This window comes from Arachis stenosperma, chromosome 4 (assembly GCF_014773155.1).
Source record: "Arachis stenosperma cultivar V10309 chromosome 4, arast.V10309.gnm1.PFL2, whole genome shotgun sequence".
Classification (NCBI taxonomy): Eukaryota; Viridiplantae; Streptophyta; class Magnoliopsida; order Fabales; family Fabaceae; genus Arachis; species Arachis stenosperma.
Window position 1 is genome coordinate 31,947,277 of NC_080380.1, and position 5,256 is coordinate 31,952,532.

General features: G+C 39.9%; 1 non-coding gene across 1 annotated transcript; it reads left to right on the forward strand.

The window, feature by feature from the left end:
* The first annotated feature begins 3,961 nt into the window (after positions 1–3,961).
* LOC130977489 (small nucleolar RNA R71) lies at positions 3,962–4,065 on the forward strand. Its single transcript, XR_009085178.1, has one exon. It is a non-coding gene; the product is annotated as a small nucleolar RNA R71 (small nucleolar RNA).
* The last annotated feature ends 1,191 nt before the right edge of the window (positions 4,066–5,256 follow it).

Here is a 5,256-nt window from a genome sequence, read left to right on the forward strand (position 1 = left end):
TCAAATAGATAAAAAGAAGAGATATATATAGACTCCAAATTATCAATGAAACTTAGCTCCAATTAGAGAGCGGGACTAGTAGCTTTTTGCCTCCGAACAGTTTTGGCATCTCACTCTATCCTTTGAAATTCAGAATGATTGGCTTCTTTAGGAACTCAGAATCCAGATAGTGTTATTGATTCTCCTAGTTAAGTATGATGATTCTTGAACACAGCTACTTATTGAGTCTTGGCCGTGGCCCAAAGCACTCTCTTCCAGTTACCACCGGATACATACATGCCATAGACACATAATTGGGTGAACCTTTTCAGATTGTGACTCAGCTTTGCTAGAGTCCCCAATTAGAGGTTTCCAAGGTTCTTAAGCACACTCTTTTTGCCTTGGATCACAACTTTATTTCTTTCTTTTTCTTTCTTTTTCTCTTTCTCTTTTTTTTTCCGTTTTTCTCCTTCTTTTTTTTTGTATTCATGCTTTTTCTTGCTTCAAGAATCATTTTATGATTTTCAGATCCTCAAACATGTCTCCTTTTTCATCATTCTTTCAAGAGCCAATAATTTTAACATTCATGAACAACAAATTCAAAAGACATATGCACTGTTTAAGCATACATTCAGAAAACAAAAAGTATTGTCACCACATCAAACTAATTAAGCTAGTTTAAAGATGAATTCGAAATCCTGTATTCTGTTCCTTGTGATAAAAATAGTTTTCATTTAAGAAAGGTGATGGATTCATAGGACATTCATAACTTTAAGGCATAGACACTAAGACACTAATGATCATAAGACACAAACATGGATAAACATAAGCATGAAAATTTCGAAAAACAGGAAAATAAAGAACAAGGAGATTAAAGAACGGGTCCACCTTAGTGATGGCGGCTTGTTCTTCCTCTTGAAGGTCTTATGGAGTGCTTGAGCTCCTCAATGTCTCTTCCTTGTCTTTGTTGCTCCTCTCTCATGATTCTTTGATCTTCTCTAATTTCATGGAGGGGGATGGAATGTTCTTGGTGCTCCACCCTTAGTTGTCCCATGTTGGAACTCAATTCTCCTAGGGAGGTGTTAATTTGCTCCCAATAGTTTTGTGGAGGAAAGTGCATCCCTTGAGGTATCTCAGGGATTTCTTGTTTGCTCCATCCTTTTCTTAGTGATGGGCTTGAGGTCATGCCTTCTCAGTTGAACCGGCTTCCCTCTTGAATCTCTCTTTCATTGAACGCCCTCTTCATAAATGTCTATGAGGACTTGGTCCAACCTTTGATCAAAGTTGACCCTTCTTCATGGCCACAACTTCATAGAAGTGGTCTTGATGCACCCTTGAGATGAATATCTCCATCTCCCATGACTCGGAGGTGGAAGCTTTTGCCTTCCCTTTCCTCTTTCTAGAGGTTTCTCCGGCCTTGGATGCCATAAATGGTTATGGAAAACAAAAAGCAATGCTTTTTACCACACCAAACTTAAAGATTTGCTCGTCCTCGAGCAAAAGAAGAAAGAAGAGAGTGGAAGAAGAAAAATGGAGGAGAGGGGAATGGCTTTGTGTTCGGCCAAAGAGGGGGGGAGAAGTGGGTGTTAGGTTGGGTGAAAATGAAGGGGTGAAGAAGGGTTTAATAGGAGGGGGCTCATGGTTCGGTCATGTATGGGTGGTTTTGGGAGGGAAAGTGGTTTGAATTTGAATGGTGAGGTAGGTGGGGTTTTATGAAGGATGGATGTGAGTGGTGAAGAGAAAGATGGGATTTGATAGGTGAAGGGTTTTTTTGGGGAAGAGGTATTGAGGTGATTGGTGAATGGGTGAAGAAGAGAGAGGGTGGTGGGGTTGGTGGGGATCCTGTGGGGTCCACAGATCCTGAGGTGTCAAGGAAAAGTCATCCCTGCACCATATGGCATTCAAAATCACGTTTTGAGCCAATTCTTTTAAAGCCGGGCTGGTGCCCCTTTCTGGCGTTTAACGCCAGGTTCTTGCCCTTTCCTGGCGTTTAACGCCAGTCTGGTGCCCCTTTCTGGCGTTAAACGCCCAGAATGGTGCCAGACTGGGCGTTAAATGCCCAACTGCTAACCTTACTGGCGTTTAAACACCAGTAGGTTCTTCCTCCAGGGTGTGCTATTTTTCTTCCTATTTTTCATTCTGTTTTTGCTTTTTCAATTGATTTTGTGACTTCTCATGATCATCAACCTACAAAAAACACAAAATAACAAAAGAAAATAGATAAAATATAACATTGGGTTGCCTCCCAACAAGCGCTTTTTTAATGTCAGTAGCTTGACAGAGGGCTCTCATGGAGCCTCACAAATGATCAGAGCAATGTTGGAACCTCCCAACACCAAAATTAGAGTTTGAATGTGGGGGTTCAACACCAAACTTAGAGTTTGATTATGGCCTCCCAACACCAAACTTAGAGTTTGACTGTGGGGGCTCTGTTTAACTCTGATTTGAGAGAAGCTCTTCATGCTTCTTCTCCATGGTGACAGAGGGATATCCTTGAGCCTTAAACACAAAGGATTCTTCATTCACTTGAATGATTAGTTCACCTCCATCAACATCAATCACAGCTTTTGATGTGGCTAGGAAGGGTCTGCCAAGGATGATAGATTCATCCATGCACTTCCCAGTCTCTAGGACTATGAAATCAGCAGGGATGTAATGGTTTTCAATCTTCACCAAAACATCCTCTACAAGTCCATAAGCTTGTTTTCTTGAGTTGTCTGCCATCTCTAATGAGATTCTTGCAGCTTGCACCTCAAAGATCCCTAGCTTCTCCATTACAGAGAGAGGCATGAGGTTTACACTTGACCCTAAGTCACACAGAGCCTTCTTGAAGGTCATGGTGCCTATGGTACAAGGTATTGAAAACTTCCCAGGATCTTGTCTCTTTTGAGGTAATTTCTGCCTAGACAAGTCATCCAGTTCTTTGGTGAGCAAAGGAGGTTCATTCTCCCAAGTCTCATTTCCAAATAACTTGTCATTTAGCTTCATGATTGCTCCAAGGTATTTAGCAACTTGCTCTTCAGTGACATACTCATCCTCTTTAGAGGAAGAATACTCATCAGAGCTCATGAAAGGCAGAAGTAAGTCCAATGGAATCTCTATGGTCTCATTTTGAGCCTCAGATTCCCATGGTTCCTCATTGGGGAACTCAGTGGAGCTCAGTGCACGCCCATTGAGGTCTTCCTCAGTGGCGTTCACTTCCTCTCCTTCCTCTCCAAATTCGGCCATGTTGATGGCCTTGCACTCTCCTTTTGGATTTTCTTCTGTGTTGCTTGAAAGAGCACTTGGAGGGAGTTCAGTAACTTTCTTGCTCAGCTGTCCTACTTGTGCCTCCAAATTCCTAATGGAGGATCTTGTTTCAGCCATGAAACTTTGAGTGGTTTTGATTAGATCAGAGACCATGGTTGCTAAGTCAGAGGGGTTCTGCTTAGAATTCTCTGTCTGTTGCTGAGAAGATGATGGAAAAGGCTTGCCATTGCTAAACCTGTTTCTTCCACCATTATTGTTGTTGAAACCTTGTTGAGGTCTCTCTTGATTCTTCCATGAGAAATTTGGGTGATTTCTCCATGAAGAATTATAGGTTTCCATAGGGTTCTCCTAGGTAATTCACCTCTTCCATTGAAGGGTTCTCAGGATCATAAGCTTCTTCCTCAGATGAAGCACCTTAGTACTGCTTGGTGCATTTTGCATTTCAGACAGACTTGAGAAATCAATTGACTTGTTGAGTCAATGTCTTGTTCTGAGCCGAATGGCATTCAGAGTATCAATCTCAAGAACTCCTTTCTTCTGACTTGTCCCATTGTTCACAGGATTCCTTTCAGAAGTGTACAATTGGTTATTTGCAACCATTTCAATTAGCTCTTGAGCTTCTGTAGGCGTCTTCTTCAGATGAAGAGATCCTCCAGCAGAGCTATCCAAAGACATCTTGGATAGTTCAGACAGACCATCATAGAAAATGCCTATGATGCTCCATTCAGAAAGCATGTCAGATGGACATTTTCTGATCAATTGTTTGTATCTTTCCCAAGCTTCATAGAGGGATTCTCCATCCTTCTGTCTGAAGGTTTGGACTTCCACTCTAAGCTTACTCAATTTTTGAGGTGGAAAGAATTTTGCCAAGAAGGCATTGACTAGCTTTTCCCATGAGTCCAGGCTTTCTTTAGGTTGTGAGTCCAACCATGTTCTAGCTCTGTCTCTTACAGCAAAAGGGAATAGCATTAGTCTGTAGACCTCAGGGTCAACCCCATTAGTCTTGACAGTGTCACAGATTTGCAAGAATTCAGCTAAGAACTGATGAGGATCTTCCAATGGAAGTCCATGGAACTTGCAATTCTGTTGCATTAGAGAAACTAATTGAGGCTTAAGCTCAAAGTTGTTTGCTCCAATAGCAGGGATAGAGATGCTTCTCCCATAGAAGTCGGGAGTAGGTGCAGTAAAGTCACCCAGCACCTTCCTTGCATTGTTTGCATTGTTGTTGTTTTCGGCTGCCATGGGTTCTTCTTCTTTGAAGAATTCGGTTAGGTTCTCTACAGAGAGTTGTGCCTTAGCTTCTCTTAGCTTTCGCTTCAAGGTCCTTTCAGGTTCAGGGTCAGCTTCAACAAGAATGCCTTTGTCTTTGTTCCTGCTCATATGAATGAGAAGAGAACAAGAAAATATGGAATCCTCTATGTCACAGTATAGAGATTCCTTGAGGTGTCAGAAGAACAGAAAATTAGAAGGAAGAAGTAGAGAATTCGAACTTAATCAGATAGAGTTTGAATTGTGCATTGAGGAAGAGTGGTACTCCATAAATAGAAGGATGTGAGAAGAGAGGAAGAAATTTTCGAAAATTAAGTTAAAAAGATTTTAAAAACATTTTGAAAAACACTAATTGATTTTCGAAAATAAAAGTGGGCAAGAAATCAAGTGATTTTTGAAAAAGATTTTGAAATTAGAAATCAAAAAGATATGATTGAAAACTAATTTGAAAAAGATGTGAAAAAAAAAGATATGATTAAAAACTGTTTTAAAAAAGATGTGATTAAAAAGATATGATTGAAAAGTTATGGTTTTAAAAAGATATGATTGAAAAGATATGATTTTGAAAACAATTTAAAAAAATTTGATTTTAAAAATTAATGACTTGCCTAACAAGAAAAGATATGATTCAAACATTAAACCTTTCTCAACAGAAAAGGTAACATACTTGAAATGTTCAATCAAATCATTAATTGATAGCAAGTATCTTTGAAAAAGGAAAGAAATTGATTTTGAAAACATTTGATTGAAAAAATATGA